The sequence below is a fragment of the Pteropus alecto genome, unplaced genomic scaffold (genome assembly GCF_000325575.1).
Source record: "Pteropus alecto unplaced genomic scaffold, ASM32557v1 scaffold34, whole genome shotgun sequence".
NCBI lineage: Eukaryota > Metazoa > Chordata > Mammalia > Chiroptera > Pteropodidae > Pteropus > Pteropus alecto.
The window spans coordinates 6,494,422-6,514,555 of record NW_006435763.1 but is presented as its reverse complement, the minus strand read 5'-3'; the positions used below and the strand labels follow the sequence as shown (position 1 = coordinate 6,514,555).

At 44.3% G+C, this 20,134-nt stretch overlaps 1 protein-coding gene across 1 annotated transcript in view; it reads right to left on the bottom strand.

The window, feature by feature from the left end:
- The window catches only part of TMC5 (transmembrane channel like 5), a 58,862-nt gene extending 48,032 nt beyond the window's left edge, over nt 1-10,830 (bottom strand). Inside the window, exon 1 of the mRNA XM_025046125.1 lies at nt 10,712-10,830. The gene's annotated coding sequence lies outside the window, so the exon portion shown is untranslated. The remainder of the gene's footprint in view (nt 1-10,711) is intronic.
- Nucleotides 10,831-20,134: the final 9,304 nt, after the last annotated feature.

The window sequence follows — 20,134 nt, the reverse complement described above, 5'->3', positions numbered from 1 at the left end:
TTAATCTCATGAAGGCCACCACCTTCAGACATAGCTAAAATCTATCCAGGGAATGGTCGCATGTGCTACAGGAGTTCTAATATATTTTTAAAATAAGAACTGGGAAACTTGGCATGATAGAGTTGGTAAATGTCACCAATTAATCTCCATAAGAAAAATTCAAGAAAAAGCTAGAATGGGATGATTCTTTTATTTACATGGATGCTTGGATGCCCCTCCAATCACATTACACTAGCGAAAATGCCTCTTCTTTTACTGCAATCCTTTCTCGGTGAGAAATCCCCGGACCAAACCCTTCCCAGGGTTCTCTCCCTTACTATAATCCTAACTGCCACCTTCCACGTAAATAACATTTGGCAACAAGACTTTCTTTCTTGTATATAAGACCGTCCCCAAAGTAGGCGAAACCCACAGTCCTTAGGTGCAAAGCTGGCTGATGTAACTGAATTGCAAGACTGTGTTTGCATTCTGGTGCCAACGCTCTGTTTGAAGTGCAGGATGTGTGGCTGGATTTTACTCTGTTTTGGAAAGAGATCGGCGGAGGCCATGGGTCTAGGTCAGTGATTCTCGATCAGGGCAATTCTGTCTCCTGGCAGCAGATTTCACACTATCTGGAGGCATTTTTGGTTTCCACGACTTGGGGCAAGGCGTGCAATATTGGCATCTATTAAGTAGAGGCCAGAGAGGCTGCCAAACATCCTACAATGCCCAGGACAGCTTCTCAAAAAAGAGAATTATCTGACCCCAAATGTCAATGGCAGCGAGGTTGAGAAACCACACTCTGTAAGAAGTCATCTCGGGCAATACTGTCAAATAGAACTTTCTATGACGGAATTATTGCGTGCCTGCACTGTCCAATATAGCAGCCACTAGGCACATGTATCTACTGAGTACTTAAAATGTGGCTGGTGCAACCGAGGAACTGAATGTTCAATTTTAATTAATTTTAATATAAATAGCAATAAGTGGCTATACTGTACCTTGCAAGTCTAGGGAAGGATAGAAACTAATGGAACTCCAATATCCAAAGCTTTTCTGGTCAGTGTGCATCGGGGAGCAGCAAGCTGGGGTGCCCACGAGAGTCATTTGGGAGCTTGCTGGACACGGGGGCCTGTGGATCAGCACGTGACCAACTTATCCCAGTTTGCCCAGCACCTTTTCAGTTTTGACACTAGATGTTCTGTGTTCTTGGAACCTGGGGAAACCACCCTAGCTCTGGTCCCGTTTCCAGAGGTTTTGATTCAGTGTTCTGGGGTGGGACCTGGGAATTTGCCTTTTTATCAGATTTCTCTGGTGACTTTTCTATGCACCAAGGTTTGGGAATCATCGCAGATTTGCAGGTTAAAGGAGGTGGCAAAGAACAGGTGGAGAGGTAGGAGAGAAAAAGGTGGATTCGTGGATTGCAGCTCTGTGCCTTCCTGCCTGGCTGAAACGCCCCAACCATTCCCAGAAGAAGGAGGACCCCTCTCTGGGACGGCTGAAGACAACACAGAGTGTACATCACAGCTCTCACACCCACTGAGACCTACTAGAAGGAATGGGCTTCTCCACTACCCAGGGAAGGACGCTGCTTCCTGGAGACGTGCAGTCTATGGAATTCCTCCTATTCCCTTCCCACTGTCCACGTGCTCAGAATCCTGCCAAGAGCAGTGAAAAATGATAAACCCTAACGCCTTCTGTGGCGAGGCATCCTCCCTTACTGGCACTACTGGGTCTCAGAAAGGGAGGAGGGGGCAGGTGAAGGCAGTAAAGCAGGGTTGAGCCTTATTCATACCCTGTGGTTCTAGGTCTGTGTCAAGCCTGCCTCTGTTAGAAAAAACAGAACCTTCTTCTGGATTCACCTCTGGGACTAGAAGCTTAATTCTTAGTCAGACTAATTCAGATCCTCATAATATAATAGAGTCCTTATAAAACTTAAACAAACACTATGTAACACAACCTAAGTAGTATTTTCCTGGTTCACAGACAGGCAAAGAGGAGCAGAAACCAATGATAACAAAATATGTCTGTGCCAAACACAGAGATAAGAACTTGACAAGTGTTAACCCATTCAGTCATCACCATGGCCTTAACGATAGGTGCTATTATTACCCTCGTTTTTCTGAGAAGGCACAGAGAGGCTAAGTAACTTGGCTGGGAAACAGAGCCAGTAAGGAGGGGAGCTTGGTAGAAATCCAGGCAGACCGATTCCAAAATTGGCATCATTGTGCTTTATAGTTTCCAAAGACATGCTGGAAACTTGCTGGAGGTTGGACAGCTTGTCCATATTCAGGGCTAGAAACTGGGTCTGCAGAACTCCAAGTCCTGGGTGCCTTCGCTGAGCCACATGACAAATCCCTTGAAGTCGCTCAAGAGGAAGGAACAATTTGCTAAATCTCACTTTATGTTCAGTACATAACGAATGAAATTGCAATCTCATTCGAGATGGTGGACTGAGCCTGCGGGGCAGAACTCTGCTCCCTCTTAAAGTCTCAGTGAAGTTACAGAAAAGGTATGTAAAGGGGAATAAACCTATATGATGTAAAGAACAAAGCAAGGCGAAGGTAGCCATTGGACTAGAGATGATAATCAATTCTCAAAAGACAGAAAGTGGGTGGGTGCATGGATGGATAAGCCAGGGTGGAAGAAACTAGATCAGAACAGGCCCCAGGGGAAGAGGTGGAACATTCTGCCGCACTCAGGGCCAAGAAGGTGCTAAGCATGGGGCAGGCAGGTAGGGATCACCCACATAGGCTAGGCAGCAGTCATTAGGGTATGAGATCTTGCTACAGAGCGAGTACGTTGCTTCCATCCTGGTACTTACTGGGGGCCTTTTGATTTTAGCACGGATACCAGATAGTAAGGAATGTACCCTTACCCAAAGGGAGATCTGGCCTTTGCCCTCGGCTCCTGGAAGGTCATCTCCAAGCCCTTGGTTATGAGGAAAACTGACTTTTAAACTAAAATCCCGTGCCCAGCCAAACTACAAACTCAGGCTTGAGGACAAAAATAGATACGTGGGCAGATAGGCAAAGCGTAAGACAGTTTATTGCCCGTGAACTTCTTCGTTTAAAAATTGCTTGAGGATAAGCTGAAGCAAGACAAACAAAGTATTTGAGAGACAGGACAGGATGACATTTCATGAGACATTGGAAAGAAATCGCAGGATAATAGCTGTGCGACAGGCCTGAACAGCAGTCAGTCCAAATCATGCCATCTCACAATGAGGATGAGCAGGAACCTGGGTGACCTCAGGGACGTGGCGAAGGCTGTGTCTGTTTTCTCTGCTGATAAGAACAGATGAAAGACAGATAGAAGCTCCAAGCCATCTCCCAAAACCCGAATGAGGAAGTCATGACCTGGATACGAAATACCTAAACTCTGACCTGACCGCGTCAGTAAGGCAGCTCATGAAAAGGAGACCCAAGTCACCGGGATTTTAGAATCAGATTCCTTCAGAGCTCAGATTTAGTAACAATTACAGGTCTCTCTTTCTTTTTCTTCATGTCATAAACATTATGTCAGGCATTATTTCAGGCTTCTAGTAATACAATAGTGGTCATCATGGCCCTGCAGAGTATTAGAGTAGTGAATTTTTTTCTAGAAGGTAATATTTTTGTGAACTCATACATTTTCTTGGTTTTATACGCAAGGAATGTTTTTGGTTTATGTAAAAGACTAGTCTTTTAACTGAGTGAAGAAGAAACAGAAAATGTGAACTAGCTGATTACTACCAACGAAATCGAATCGGTAATCAAAAAACTTCCAAAAAATGAAAGTCCTGGGCTGGATGGCTTCGTAGGTGAATTTTACCAAACATTCAAAGAAGAAATAATGCCAATTCTTCTCAAACTATTCCATAAAATTCAAGAGGAGGGGAGGCTCCTAAACTCATTTTCTGAGGCCACCATTAGAAGCCTGATTCCAAACCAGACGAAGATACTGTGAAAAGAGAAAACTATAGGCCGATGTCCCTGATGAACATCGATGCAAAAATCCTCAAAAAAGTATTAGCAAACCGAATTCGGCAATACATTAAAAAGATCATACACATGATCAAGTCGGATTAATTCCTGGAATGCAAGGTTGGTTCAATAGCCACAAATCAATTAACGTGACACAGCACATTAACAAATCGAAATATAAAAGCCATGTGATCATATCAATAGATGCATTAAAAGCGTTTGACAAAATCCGGTATCCACTTATAATAAAAACTCTCAGCAAACTGGGAACATACCTCATGATAACAAAGGCCATATATGACGAACCTACAGCTAACATCATACTCAACGAGAAAAAGCTAAAAGCATTTCCCTTAAGATCAGGAACAAGACAAGAATGTCCGCTTTCACCATTTCTATTCTACATAGTATTGGAAGTCCTGGCTGTAGCAATCAGACCAGAAAGAGAAATAAAAGACATCCAAATTGGAAACTAAGAAATAAAACTATCGTTATTTGCAGATGACATGATACTATAGAGAGAGAGCTCTCATGAATTTTGCCAAAAAAAACTGTTCTAACATTTATAAAAATACAGAAATATCACCCAGTCTTTTATTTATTTCCCTATAAATAAGAAGTGCATTTCCTAGAAATGACCCTCCCTCAGCTGGGTTATCTCCTGGAACATTGACCCTTACGTGGCTGGAAAACAGTCTATTTCCTATCATTCCTTTCTGGGAACTCATAGCAAACATGGAGTGAATCACTGAACTTGAAGAAAGATGTTTAAACCTTGACCCTGACTCTGTGATCTAGCAGAGTCATTATTAAGTATAAAGACAGCACCATTGACTCAGTACTTCCTTGAGCACCGGGCACTCTGCGATGCCCTTCCCATGCATTAGTAATCGAATCGTCAAGCAATCTGATGGAAAGGACTTATTAGCCTCACTTTACGATGATTACAGTGAGGCCCAGAGAGTTTAAGTAGTTTGCCCAAGGTCACACAGCCAAATAGAGGCAGAATGGGCTTCGAATACCTGCTTCTCTGAACTTTGATCATCATCATCATCATCATCAGAGGAAGAAGAGAAATACGAGAAGAGGAGGAGGAGTTAGAGGGAACATTTATTGCGTGCTTACAGCGCACCGTATTTTCTTATTAGCCCTAACATCCAGCCTTAGAGGTGGGAGCTCTTAGCATGTTACCCCTTGAACAGACAAGCAACCTGAGGCCAGAAAAGCACAGTAACTCACCCAGGGTTCTCTTAGTCAGGACTCAGGGAAGCCCAGATTCCAGCTGAGGCGGACAGCTCTTGAGATTTCCCTTGCAGCCGATACGCGCTCCCTTATCTTCCATCTTCCAATAGTCGTTCTTCCCTCTAACAAATATTTACTGTGCATCTTCCTGTACCTGGCATCTGGTGATAAGCTACCAAACAGCCCCAGTTTCTGTCCTCCCATGACACATTCCCAAGGGTTCCCCATCATCTCTATGTCCCCATCTCTCCTTCAAAGCACCCTCCTTTACCTGTAGGAACGTGCTTATGTTTCCTCTCCACTCTGCAGAGACGGTGTGGGTCCTCTCTTTTTTTACTGACCCATCTTTTTCTGCCTTAAAACACAGCCCTGTTTATTTCTTAGTTACACTGCTGGGCTCCCAGGGAGGGAATGTTTACCAGCTTGTGACAATTTTATGCCACCCGGATTACCATGTCGCCCTTCGCCAGCCAATGAATAACTGGGTCTCACTCTTTAAATGCAGATTAGATCTCAACCCCCAGCATCATGGCTGTGCCACGACCTCTGTGTGCTTGGTTCACGAAGAAGCCCTAACTCAGGGTCTCAATTGTGTATTTCTTTCTTCTTGAACCCCAACCCCTCCCTCTCATTAACGGGTTGCTCTTTGGTTTGTTTTTTGTGTTCTGTGTGGTTTTTTGCATCAGTGCAATAAAAGGAACAAAGTCCTTTCTAGAGATTATTTCATTCTTGGATATCATAAGGAAGTAAGTAGCGTTGGCTGGGTTGTCCCTCTACCCCCGCTCCCCACAGAGCGAGGTGGAATGGAAAGAGACTTTTTGTTTGTTCAGTAGAACAATCTTCTGGAACATGATGCTCCAGGAGATACCCTCCAGCCCTGGCCACCTTATTCTGCATATTCAGCCTCTGGGGCAACATTCAGACCTTATGGGTTGAATTTCACAGTTAGGATGGCACGTCCCTTCCAAGGATAAAGGACAGGCACCAGCCTACATCTCAAGGCAGGCTGACTTCAATCAAACCCTGACTGTGGCACTTTAGGACTCTACTGCTCTGAAATGGCTCTACCCTTCTGAACCTTGATTCCCACCCCCATCTGCAAAATGGGGACAATAGACTCTACCTCCCGAGAGTGTTGGTAAGGGCGAAATGGGTTAACCTTTGAGAAAGGGTGGACCATTTCAATGCTCAGGTTATTAACAGCCACCTAAAACTCAAGTTCCCAGAGAGACTCCCCAGGCAATGGATAATCCTCCACATGGTTATCTCTGGGAAGAAGACTGTGTATTCAGATGGAAAGATGAATGTAGATGATCCAGGGCTGGGTAAGATTTTATATTTTTACAAGTGCCAGAATAAACGAGTTCCGTTTCCTATGGCATTTGAATCTGGGTGGGTATCATTTAAAAGAAGAAAGTCCTATTTCTATAATTCACGAGAAGAATCGGAGGCCTACGGTTACTGTTCCCAGCCTTTCATGTATTAGCATCCCCGGTAAATGCTTTTTTGAAAGAAAAGACAGAATTTCCCCCTATGGTAGAGACAGAGATTTGCTTTATAAATTCTACGATCAAAGGAAAGGTCTTAAAGTGAGAGGAAGTGGGTGGTGATCTCCAGAAGACGGTTCGATTTGCCCCAAGGACTTATTCCTGGGGCGAGATGACAATATCTGGCAGTATGTGACTCACGGAACACCTGGATTGCAGAGTCCTGCCTGCTAATCAATGTGGAGCTGAGCCAAATTGGAGTCTGGGGCAAAAAGACAAATCGATAGTTCTTTTATAGGCTTGAGTCAAGATTTGTCAACCTTAGCACTATTGACATTTTGGGTCAGATAATTCTCTCTTGCGAGGAGCAGTACTATTGGAGAATGTTTAGCAGCATCCCTAGCTTCTTTCTGTCCATTGGATGCTACTAAGATGCTCCCCATCACCGCCCCAACAAGCTGTGACAACCAAAAATGTCTCCAGAAACCGACAAACGTCCTCTCGGAAGCAAAACTACCCCAGTTGAGAGCCGCTGCTATGAATTATATATTCCATGAACTTTGGATAGTATAGTCCGGCTTCCTATTACATAAGCAAAGGAAAGTAGTGGGTCAGCATTTTCCTCTAGGAAAGTTTTCCTTCTCCTTCTTTTCTCCACTTCTAGAAACTATACCGTATTTTTACATATTGTGGTTTATGAAACATATTCTGTCCTACAAATTGTAAATATGTTTCTTCCTTTGCCTGCAGGTAGACTGTAAACTGGCAAGTGAGGTTGCTTCTGAAGTGAGGAACTCGGGGGCAGGGGACAGACACTAAGGGAGACATTGTTCTATATGTGCTTAGTCATCTTTTGGATTTGATACCATGCGGAAAAGTAGCATTCAAATAACAAATTAAATTTTGAACATTTTCTGCTCTGAATTATACACAATTTGGATAGTATGATCTCATTTTGTTAAAGACAACTTTTAAAAAATCGCTATTATTATATCCGGGGGAGGTAGAGGAACATACATGAAACTCTACACAATGATTCTCACCAGGGGATGAAATTGTGGTTTCTGATATCCTAGGCAAATATTTTTCTAAGGCATAAAGTTTGAAAGTAACCGGCATATACATTAAACGTTATCCGATAAAACAATAGGAAGAGTAAAAGAAAAAAAGAACTATTTCCAAGGTCACTGGGGAACCCTTAAAGTTTTGGAAGTGAAGAAGAAAGAGAACCTTCTGGAAGCAGCAGATAGTGGGAGGAGCCCTAACACAGGAAACAGAGATCCTGGATAGGAAGAGGCAACGGGTTCTGGGCACGGCAAGCGCGAGGCATGAATTAAGGTGGAGGCAGTAAAATAGAATGAGCAGTTGCCAGAGAAGAAAGGACAGCTCTGCGTCATTGGACAGATTCTTCGTTTCCCTGAGCCTCATTATCCTCAGCTGTGAAATGGAGACACTCAAAACATATATCAATGGCTGATGTTTATGATGACATCGTTCTTATGACCATATATTGATTGTATTTCATCTTCACCAGTAGCCCTGTGAGTTAGGTATTTTACAATCATCCCATTTCACCGATTCGAAGCACAGAGAGGTTAAGTAACTTGGCCCAAGGTCACACAGCTAAAAAAAAAAAGGACTAGAGGCAGGATTGGAACCCAGGCTGCCTGGCCCTGGAGCCCAGGTTTCATAGATCACTGGAGCTGAAGCTTAGCCCGATGCCTGGCACAGAGCAAGCAGGACAAATGTTAACAACTCGAATGATAATAAAAGGTTAAGATCCTTACCCCCAACCACGCACCTACATCAAAGGATAGAGTTCCCTAAACAAAGAGCACAATGCCCTTCCCAACGCATGCCAGCTTTACTGTCTCCAAGAATGGCCTGGCACACTTCAGGGCAGCACCTGCCCCATCCGAACACAAAACTCCAAGGCTTTGACAGGTGGGGATCCCTGGAAGGAGACTCTCTAGACGAGAAGAGGTTCAAGGAAAAGCCACTTTACGTAATCCTCTTTGGAGAGTTTTACCTGCACTGCAGCAGATGCTAATATGCCAGGAATGGAAAGAAGCATCAAATAATACAGAGGCAACAATGTATTATTATGTTCCAGACCCTGTGCTAAATGCTGTCTAGACCTAAGTTAAGATTTCCCTTCCAACAAGCCTATGAGGTCCTGTCACTGTGCCCATTCAAACGATCAGGGAACTGAGGCCGAGAAAGCAATGTGCCAAAGTCTCAGAGCTGGGAACGACTCAGAGATGGTATCTGAACCCAGGTCTAGCGAGTATAACCACGGCATAACTGTCCTTGCCACCTGAATTCCTCCTCCCAAAAGCCTCACTTGCCAACAGGAATTCAACTGAAGTGGAGAGGACTTGGCGCCCTCTTTGTACAGCAAAAGGGTAGCAGGTCCTTGGGACCTCCTCCCTGTACACTAGATGGAGAGGAGGCCACCTGGTGACACCCCTTCCTTTGCACTGAGCGTGGGGGCGGCTTTTCAGGAATGTTCCACGGAACAAACAAGAGCCTGCTTCTGAGGACTACACAGAGGCAGGAAAGCTCCTTGGTCACCTCCTCCCCCTGCCACGTCCACTGTCCTCTCCCGTCTCCTCTAGATGGACAAGTCTGCTGTGCCATGCCCTCTGCTCTTCGAGTGGGCAGTCAGCATTCACTATACCAATATTTATTGAGCACCTGCTATGTGCCAGCACCGTGCTGAGTGCTTTATTTAATCCGGACAAAGACTGTATAGAGTAGGTATCATTACTGTCCTCGTTTTAGATATAAGGAAACAGGCACAGAAAAGTTGAATAACTTGCCACATTTGCCCTACCAGGAAGTGACGGAACCTGGATTGGATGTCAAGACCATACACTTCACGGTCAAATAGACCTGGGTTCAGGTTCAGGTTCATGTTGATTCCTCTACCAACCATGCGTGTAACATCCCACGAGCTACCTGACCTCTCTTAACATCAGCCTCCTCATCAATCACGTGGGACTAGCAGGGATTATTATAAGAATAAAAAGTAGTATGTACTCCTATTCGTTCAGTAAGTATTTATTGGGCATCTAGTATGTGCCAGGCACAGGGGCTATTATTTGCTAACAAACTAGGAAAAAAAAAATCCTACCCTTGTGAAGTGTACACTCTGGTGGGGAGACACATACGTGCGCCGGCTCAGTTAGACCACACAGCAACCCGCTGGCTGGGTACTACTACTGTGCCCATTTTACAGACAGAGAGAAGGAGATCTCAGAAGCTTCATGTCCCTACTTCCCTTCACCCTTCTAGGGAATAGTGGGACCTGGATTGGACATTTATGACCAGTCTTCGGAATATGACTTCCTGGGTCCAAATCCTGCCGTTTCCATCTAACTGCTGTGGGCAAGTTACTTAACCTGCCTGAACCCGCATCTCCTCATGAGTAAAATGGGACCCGGAGACCTATCTGAGGAGATTATCCCGGGACAAAACAACATTTAACATCTAGGAAGATACCTGGGACAGTCTTCCAAAAGCCTGACCCCAGCACACAGATATCCTATGGGGGATGTCCTGTTTTTAGTTCCTTTTTTTTTTTTTCATAGAGGTGGAACCTGGCTCCCAGAGAGTGTTAAGTAACTTGCCCAGAAGCGTACAGCGCATAAACAGCGACTCCAAAGCCCGCGCCCAGAACCACGTCCGCGGGCAGAGAAAAGTTCGCCAGGTCCTGCATCGTTGACACAGCGCCCCCAATCCATGGGTGCAATTATCCTTTCTCCCCTGCAGCTCCGGGCGGGCTGAATGGGGGCGACAGATTGTGTGCTCCCCTCGGAAGCTTTCCTAGCAGGAGGTCAGCGGGAGGCTGCCCAGAGCTGGAGCCAGCCATCGCCTGGGTCCCCCCAGGCTCGGATTCCCGCTACATTTCCCGTACCCTATCCCCGCTCGCTCCCGCTACCCCGCCACGACTGCCACCCTTGGCCACCCCGCTGAGACGCCCTGTTCTTGCCATTCATCCCTTCTCAGAGCCGGAAAGGGGGCTCTGCAAGATACCTGGGAAGACTGTCCCAGCGCTGGTCCCAGGATCTGGCGAACAGCTTCACCTCCCAGCACCTGTCGCGTCTCCTGCACCTGGCACTCTCGTCGCCGCCCCGTCTGGTCGTCCGCGGGGCATGTCCGGGACCCCGGCCTGGGGCAGCCCGTAGGCTGCGCGTCCTGGCCCCGGGGCTGGACTTCCTGTCTGGGAGACTGATAGCTTTCTTCTTGGAATCGAGCCAAGTTCCTGTGAGAGCCGGGTTTGTATACCTGTTGGCATACCTCTATTCACTGCCCGGGTCCGCATTCATCCTTTCCTTCCATCCGGGAAACCTTACCAAGCACTCCCCAGATGCAGGGCGCCACAGGCTCCCAGAGGACCCAGACGGCGCTCAGGCTAAGGCTGCGCTCTCCAAAGCTTTGGCCACTAGCCACACACGGTTATGAAGCACTTGAAATTGTGGCTCCACCGAACGGAGATATTTTTAAGACGTAGGTCCAAAACGAACAAACAGAATTCATTTATAAATTCTAAAAGGATTGCGTATTAAAATAATATTTTGGACATAGTTTGTTAAGTAAAATATATTATTAAATTTGGTATCATCTGTTTCTCTTTTTCTAAAATATAGCTACTAGACAACTTAAAATCCTATCTCCTATTACACTTCTATTGGATAGTGTTGGTTTGGGGCAGGAACCCATAAGGTGTTCCCAAATATTTCTCCCAGTTCTATCTAGAATTTCTTCAGCCCTTCCTTACTTCCTTCAGGAAATATTTGGGGAAGACCTAGTATGCACCAGCCACAGCGCTAGTGTTAGATTTGCAAACTCTGGAGCTTCTCGCATGACATCTGAAACTGTCCCCGCCTCCCCCCCCTCGCGCCCCCCCCACACACATAGAGGATGAAGAAAGAGTCACACAATTCTGGATGGGTAAGTGGCAGGTTAACAATGAAGGGAAATTACTTACAAGACCACAAGATGAATAGATCACCACACCCACCAGCCAGAATCTTGCTTTTCCAGAGATCTTAACTAGGTTCCGTCACACGTACCGGTTTAGATGGTGTTAACAACACGTTGCTCTCTCAAAGCTGCATCCTTGAAACTGCTCTTAGTGTGGGCAGAACTTACATTGCAAGGACAGAGAAGGAACTGAGGAGTTCCTGATTGCTGGGGTCCAGCAGTTTGGTCAATTGGCAGTCACGTCATCTCAATGACTTCTCCCTACAGCTAGACATGGGGAGAATAGAGTGGTGAGCAAAACAGATACTGTCCTTGGTTTAACAGAGCTAACAGGTCAGGTGAGAGAAAACCGTTAAATAAAATGTATGACAACTAGTGGCAACAGGAGTCCCTAACCTGGTGTGTGGTAAAAGGAGAAACTTTATTCAGGTAAACAGTTTGCAAACCCAAGAAATACGCCTGCTGATAAAAAATCAAAAATGGCTTGCCCCACACTAAGGAGAAGCTTTTTATAGAGAAAGTTCCCACTCTGGTTCTTGATTGGTCAATTTATTTTGCAAATGAGGAATCAAAATTTGCGCAGTCTGACTGGTCCGATTCTTGTGTTCTGATTGGTCATTGTAGAGTCACTCTGATTGGTCAGTATAGATGCACATGATTGGACAGGGCAGGTCTCAGCCTATTGGTTAGAAGATGATACCAGGAACTTCCTTATAAAATTGACTCCTATGGCAGCTCAGTCTATGGCATGCAGACTGTATGAGAGATGCCTGTCAGCAATGACTCCTAGACCCTAGCTATAAATTTGTGCCCAGTTAACCCACAGAGTCCTTCTTAACTGATATATTCCTTTTTGAAGTTCACACTAGAAGCGGCAACCTAAGGAATGGGGAAAAATATTTGCAAGTCATATATTGATACATTGTTAATATCTAGAATATATTTTTTAAAACTCCTGTAACTCAACAACAAAAAACAAATAACCAGATTTAAAAAATAGTCAAAAGACTTGAAGAGACATTTCTCCAAAGAAGATATAAAAATGGCCAACAAGCACACGAAAAGATGCTCAACATCACTAATTACAAGAGAAATGCAAAGCAAAACCATGATGAGGTATCACCTCCTATCCATTTGGATGACCACTATTAAAAAAAATAACAAATGTTAGTGAGGATGTGGAGAAATTGAATCCTTTGTATACTATTGGTGAGAATGCAAAGTAGTGCAGCCATGACGGCAAACAGTTTGGAAATCCTTAAAAAATTAAAAATAGCGATCTCACTTCTGGGTACACATCTAAAATAATTCAAAGCAGGATCTCAGAGAGATACTTTGTATACCCAGGTTCATGGCAGCATTATTTACAATAACCAAGAGGTAGAAGCAACCCAATGTCCATCGACAGATGAACAGATAAGGCACATGTGGTATATACAAACAATGGAACATTAGGCAACTTTTAAAAAGATAGAAATTCTGATATATGCTACTACATGAACGAACCTCAAGGGCATTATGCTAAGCAAAATAAGCCAGTCACAAAAAGGCAAGTAATGTATCATTCCATTCATATGGAGTATCTAAAGTAGTCAAAAGCATAGAAACAGAAAGTAGAAAGGGCTGAGAGGAAGGAAGCCAGGCGGAATTAGTATTTAATAGGTATAGAGTTTCAGTTTTCCAAGAGGAAAGAGTTCTGGAGATCCGTTGTACAATATACTTAACACTACTAAACTGTACACTTAAAAATGGTTAAGATGGTAAATGTAATGCCATGTGTTTTTTTGTTTGTTTGTTTTTTGCAGAGGGAGCCGCCCATGCAAAGACTCTGGGGCAACGGGGCACATGGTAAGTCTGAATTGATTTTATATGGTGCAATTCTAAGTTTCTTGCTTCATTAATCCGATCAATGATAATGATGACAATTGCCAATGTGTACAAAATTAATTCACTTTGCTAATTTCTTAATGAACATAAATGTTAAGTACAGGGATTCTGAACCAGACAACTTGGGTTCAGATTCCAGCTCTGCTATGCCCTTATTAGCGTCATAATCTTGGGCAAATTACTGACTTGCTGTGCCCCAGTTTCTGCATCTGTAAAATGGAGGCAGTAACACAGGGCTCTTGTGAGGCTCTAAGGAGGTAGCATGAACCGTGAGTTATGTGATAGAGTGCCTGCCACACCGTAAGGATGACACGAGCACCTGTTAAATAAAATAAAATACAATGTAACTACACACCACTATGCTAACCACTTTACACGCTACGATACAATGCAAAACCGGTCACAAATTCCTCCCATCCCTGTACGCGTATCCTTTTGCAAATGTAACCTTGCAGAATCAGAATCCATCTTCCCACATAAAAGTAGGGTGCATCCCAAACCAACAAGGCTAAAATCGATCCGTAGGGGTCCCCCCTTCCACCCTATTCCTCCCACAATCTCCCCTCTCAGGAAATGGCAGCTTCGTCTTTCCAGATGGCTGCTCAATTCAGAAACCTTGGAGAAATCATCCATGACTCTTCTATTTTTACTCTCCTCACATCTGCTCTGTCAGCAAATCCTGATGGTCCAACCTGTAAGTTATGTCCAGAATCTGACCCCTTCTCACTGTATCCACTGCCATCTCCCTGATCCACCATCGTCTGTATCCACCATCGTCTCTTGACCAGTGCCCTGATCTCTCCGCATCCATCGTTGTCCCTCCGCAGTTTATTCTTAAGCCAGCAGGTTGAGTAATGCTGCTAAGGCACAGCCAGATCCCGCCCCTCCTCTGCTCAAACGGTTTCAGTGGCTCCCACCCGACCCAGAGTAAAAGCCAAAGTCCCATCACCCTTTTAACTTCATCCATCGCTGCTCCCCACTGGCTCACTCAGCTCCACCACGGGGGCCTTTTCTGTTCTAGAACGCTCCGGCAGTCTTGATCCGGGGCTGTTACACCCGCCCCGTCCCTCAGAAATCTACATAACCCACTCCCTCCTCTCTGTCATAGCAGACTCAGGGAGCCAGCTCTGCTTCCTCGTCCCTCTAGTTACATCTGCATCTTGCCCCCCGCTGTGTACACCTACACAACCCCATGAGGGGGATATTGGGAAAGAGCCACACTCTCTCCAGGAAGCAGTTTTGGATGGGGGACCAGTTAAAACCAGGGGATTTGCCTAGGACCCATTCACTCAATGTAAAAGAACTGTGATTCAGCCATGTCCTCTGGCTTCAGGCTTTATCTCAGACAGAAAGGCTAAGCGTGCAGTGGTTAGGCAGGGGAGTGTGGATGACCAGGCTGAAACTTGACTCTACCACTCCTTAGCTGTGTGACACTGGGAAAGTGGCTAGCTCTCTCTGTGTCTCCATTTTCTCAATCATCAAAGAGGGAAACTAGTAGTACCTACCTCATAGTGTTGTTCTGAGGGCTGAGTGAGATGAGATCTGGAATGTCATGATTAGCAGGTTTAAATAACTATATATATATATATTAACGTAAGCATGCTACTTTGTGATCATTCGAGTACTTTTTTGAGTGGCCCCCAACTGTGCTCAAATTTCTTCAGCTAACCTAAAGGGTAGGACTGGAAAGTATGACTCCAGCTATTCTAAAGTTGGCAAAACTCAGGCGCTTGGTCACAAAAGGGATTTCACTGAGTGCTTTTGAAAACAGAGAGCCTGTGAAAATTTCATAGTAACCAGAAGGCAGGCTCTCCTGGAGCGGAGCTGTTGCCACCCTCCAGAGTCCTCATTATGTCCAAGACACAAATTTATTCTGCCATCCCCTGAGAGGATGGTGTTTACACACTGTAGAGATGCTTGCCGTGAATACAAACAAAGGTAGCCAGCCTCTGAGCGTCTGCCAGCCCTGACTACACTCAGCCCAAGGGCCGCCATCCGCTCAGGCCCGCTCGCCCGCGCCCCCTTGTGGGAAGTCCAGCAGGTGCTGGGAGCCTGAAAGATGTTACTTTTTATTCTTGTGTCTGTGTCATCGGAAACAAGCATACGTTATACGTATTTCTGTAAAGTTGAAGAACCATTATTATTTTCATAAGTTCAAAAGCCATTTAAAATTGTTTTAAAAGGTAAATATTAAACTGAAAGCTCCACAGCTGATTCTGAGGGCCATCCTAGGTTAAAGACTATTACCTCAAAAATTGTGACAGTGATATGTAGCTGAAGAGAGTGAAATTACTACCCTTTGGGCCAATAGTAAGAAAGGCTAACTTTTATGGACACCGACTGTATACAGAACATTGGTCTGGAATCCTTTCCATATATTAACACATGTAATTCACACATCCCTGTGAAGTAGGTATTGGTGGCGGCCAGCCTCCAGGATGGCTGTCAACAATCCTTAGAGCAGGAGTGGGGGAGCTCAGGAAGGTGGGGGAATTAAAGCGGGCAGTGGTCGGAGAGGAGGTTGGTGAACTAAGGACGTTTGAGTCTTGTAAGAGGTGGCCAGGAAATGGCTTTCTGGAGGGATACTGTCCCCGGCACATGGTATAAACCTTCTCGAACTACTAACATGGAGAATCAAACAATATACTGACCTAACCCTAAGAGAGAGGAGGAATAAGATGAAAGTATTTTATAATGAGATCATAATAACGAAGTAGTAGATGGCTTCTAGAAGAAACATTGCAAAGGCTTCAGCTACAAAAGCAGAGTGACCTAGGAGTGTGGTAGCTACGATGCAAACATCCTGAGCAGCTTTGATTTTCTGAAACAGTGAATAACTCTTGGGAGAATTGGGGACTAAATGATATATATTCTCTTCACACAGCAGCTACATTTTTTGGAAAATTCAGTACATGTGCAAATCGTACACGAATGATTGTCTTGTCAAATGGAGTTTGTTTCTTGGCTCAGATCATTAGAACAGTTTTTCATTTGCTTTGGCGTCTGCTTGGCTCTCAGACGGTGGGGGTAATGGGGTAACAGGATGTTTGTTGTGTATGGGATCGATCAGCTTATTGTTAGAGAGGAACCTGGCTTTCCCACTTGAATTAAAAGCCAATAGCATCCCCTATTCATGGTGACTACTAAATTGTCTCCCCACATTTCCAAAATGCTCCCCAGAGGGTGCTATCACCCCAGGTTGAGAAACACTGCTCTAATCTATTTATTTTGCAAATGTGAAATCAGAGGACTCCATGGGCATGATTAGTCTGTGATCACTTAGGACTAGATTATTATTACCGGTTATGCAATGATAAAAATCATAGGATCAGCGTCTTTGTGTTTTCTGTTAAGAGTTCGACCAAGAGAAAACAAACAGATAAAGAACAGGTGTCCTATCCTATGTTTCAAAAGAATAACTTTCACTTCTCAGTGATAAATGTTCCAACTGCGGGGTGAGCCAGGCCTGTACAAGGCAAAGAGACCGTCAGGAGTCAGTCCTTGCCTTGGCAATGGCAGTGATGCTTGGGTCAGGTGATCACCGTGGGGGAAGGATGGAAGAGGGGGATTTTACTCTGCCCCTCTTCTAGAGAAAAGCATGATTCTTTTCTCTAAAAAATGGGTATGGTTTCACAAATCTTGAGTTCACCACCAGGGAGTTCTACATGGCTTACGCGGACTATCATGATCTCAAGGAAATCACAAAGAAGATCGTGATGGGATAGTGAAGCATGTTACAGGCAGTTACAAGGTCATCTACCATCCAGGGGGCACAGAAGGACAAGCCTGCGAGATTGACTTCACCCCACCCTTCCCGAGAATCAGGTGGTGGAAGAGCTTGAGAAAGCCCTGGGGGCGAAGCTTCCAGAAACTAACCCTTTTGAAACTGAAGAAACTTGAAAAATTCTTGTCGATATCTGTGTGACAAAAGCTGCTGAATGCCCTCCTCCCTGGACCACAGACAGACTCCTTGATAAGCTGTGGGGAGTTCCTGGATGCAACACGCATCCATCCTACATCCATCGGTGCTCACCCGCAGATAATGAGGTCTTTGGTCACATGGCACTGCTCTAGAGAGGGTCTGACTGACTGCTTTGAGCTGTTTGTCGTGAAGAAAGAAATATACGTTCTTTACACTGAGCCGAATGACCCCATGCGACAGTGGCAGCTTTTCGAAGAACAGGCCAAGCAAGGCCAAGGTCACTGGCAATGATGAGGACATATTCAAAGATGAAAACTTCTGTGCCACCCTGGAGTATGGGTTGTCCCCCACAGCTGGCTGGGGCATAGACATCGACTGAGTCACCATGTTTTTCACAGACTCCAAAAACATCAAAGAAGTATTTCTATTTCCTGCCATGAAATCAGAAGTCAAGAAGGAAAGTGTAGCAGCTGATACATCGGAAAACACAACAGCTGCACTTGTGTCTAGAAAATAATAATTGCAAGTCACACAACTCAGGCATCTTTGCATTTCTGCAAAAGATCAAGGACTGCAAGGGAGCTCTTACGTGTTGCCATGCATTTGGCTATCACGATTTCACCAGAAGAGAGAAAAGAATTTTTTCTACTGCTCGTTACCAAATAAACTGTCTCTCTCTCTATATATATATACACATATTCTCACTTTTTCTTTACTCCAGTGGTAGTTTACCTAATATACTTCCTCTGCACCTTGCTTTTTCCACTCAATTATACCCTTCTGTGGACAGAACTTTCTATATGTCTACACATAGAGCTATTTAATAGTTGGAGGTATGTGTCAAAATTTATTTAGCCGGGCTCTTTTCTATGGAGATTTAGGCTGCTTCTGGTCTTTCGCTATTATAAACAACATTACAAGGGTTATCCTTGTACGAATGTCATTGCCGGTGTTGCAGAATTTAAAGTTTTTATGTAGTTGAATTTATCATGCTTTGGACTACTGGGTTTGTGTCAAACTTAGTAAGACCTTTCCCTCTCTGATACTTAAAAAAAAAACAACCCACTTTTTAAAAATTAGTATTTTTAAATTTTTCAGTTATAGTTGGCATACATAACCTACTTTTTTTTTTTTTTTAGTACTGCTATGGTTTTGATTTTTACATTTATATCTTTGCTTGTATTTTCTTTAAATGTGATGCTGGCATCCAGGTTAGTTTCTCCACCCCCCTCCCCCAGATGCTCTGCTCAGGCACTTCAGGTGATTGTCCTCTGCACAGCTGGGGACCTAGCTCTATGTCCCCATTTTACAGGTGAGAAAACAGGCTCAGAGAAGTTAAGCCACGTGGCCTAGATCACTCAGAAAATAATTGGAAACTTGGTATTAGAACCAAGTGATCCCACTCTTCACTACAATTAAAATAGCCTTTGAGCTGGGAAATGACTTTTTATTAAAAAAAATTAACTTTCTGTGTTGGAATAGTTTTAGAGTTACAGAAAAATTTTGAGGAGGGTACAGAAGAGCTTTCTTACACCTTGGGCTGTTTCTCTGATTATCAGCCTTACATCAGTCAGTATGGTACGTTTCTCATAGTAGGCGAACCAATATCAACATATAACCAATATCAACATATTGTCATTATCTGAAGTTCACACTTTATTCAGGTTTGCTTACTTGTTACTTTTTTTCTGTTTCCACATTCCCATCCTGGCTCCCATATTATGTTTCAGTGGTCATGTCCCCTTCAGCTCTCCTCTTGGCTGTGACGGTTTCTCAGACTTCCTTTGTTTTGATGACCTTGAGAGTTTTGGGGAGTTGATCGGATATCCTATAGAATGTCCCTCGATTGGGGGTTTGTCTGATGTTTTTCTTATGATTAGACTGGGGTTATGGGGTTTGGGGAGAAAGTCTCCACAGATAACGTCATCGTCATGATGTATCGAGGGTGCATACCAGCCACGTGACTTATTGGTGTTGATGTTCACCTTGATGGTCTGAGCGTGTTTGTCAGGTTGTATCCAGGTAAAGTTACTTTGTCCCTCATCCTCCATTTGCAGACCAGCATCTTTGGAAGGAAGTCACTGTGTCCAGCCCACCCTTAAAGAGTGGGGCAGTTATACTCCACCTCCTTGAAGTATCCATATATATTACTTGGAATTCTTTTGCACAGGAGATATATCTACACTTCCCCATTTATTTATTTAATTTGGCAATGACTTATATACAAATGTATATTCAGTCGCATTTATTTCTTGAGCATTTATTTATATTCGGCAGTTACTTTTAATTCTGTGTTTTAAACTGTACATGGATAGACGTCTAGAGGCAGAGATGAAACGTGGATGTGATGTAAAATTTAAGAGACAAACACGGCATGCAGTGAAAAACACGCTTTCTCTCGCCTTTCTCACCTGCCCATCCAGCTCCCCACTTGAGAGAGATCTTACGCCTTTACAAACACGTACAAATGTATTCCTTTTTTTTTTTATTTTTTATTTTTTTACCTTTTTGTACCCAAATGATAACTTCTTAGAAACACTGGTTCGCATCCTGGTTATTTTTACGATGCTTTTTTTTGGGGGGGGTGGAGGTCCCCCCGATCAGGCCGCGCGATGGGGGCTTCGGTGGGCATCTGCATCCATCCGCGGCTCGCATCGCGGCGC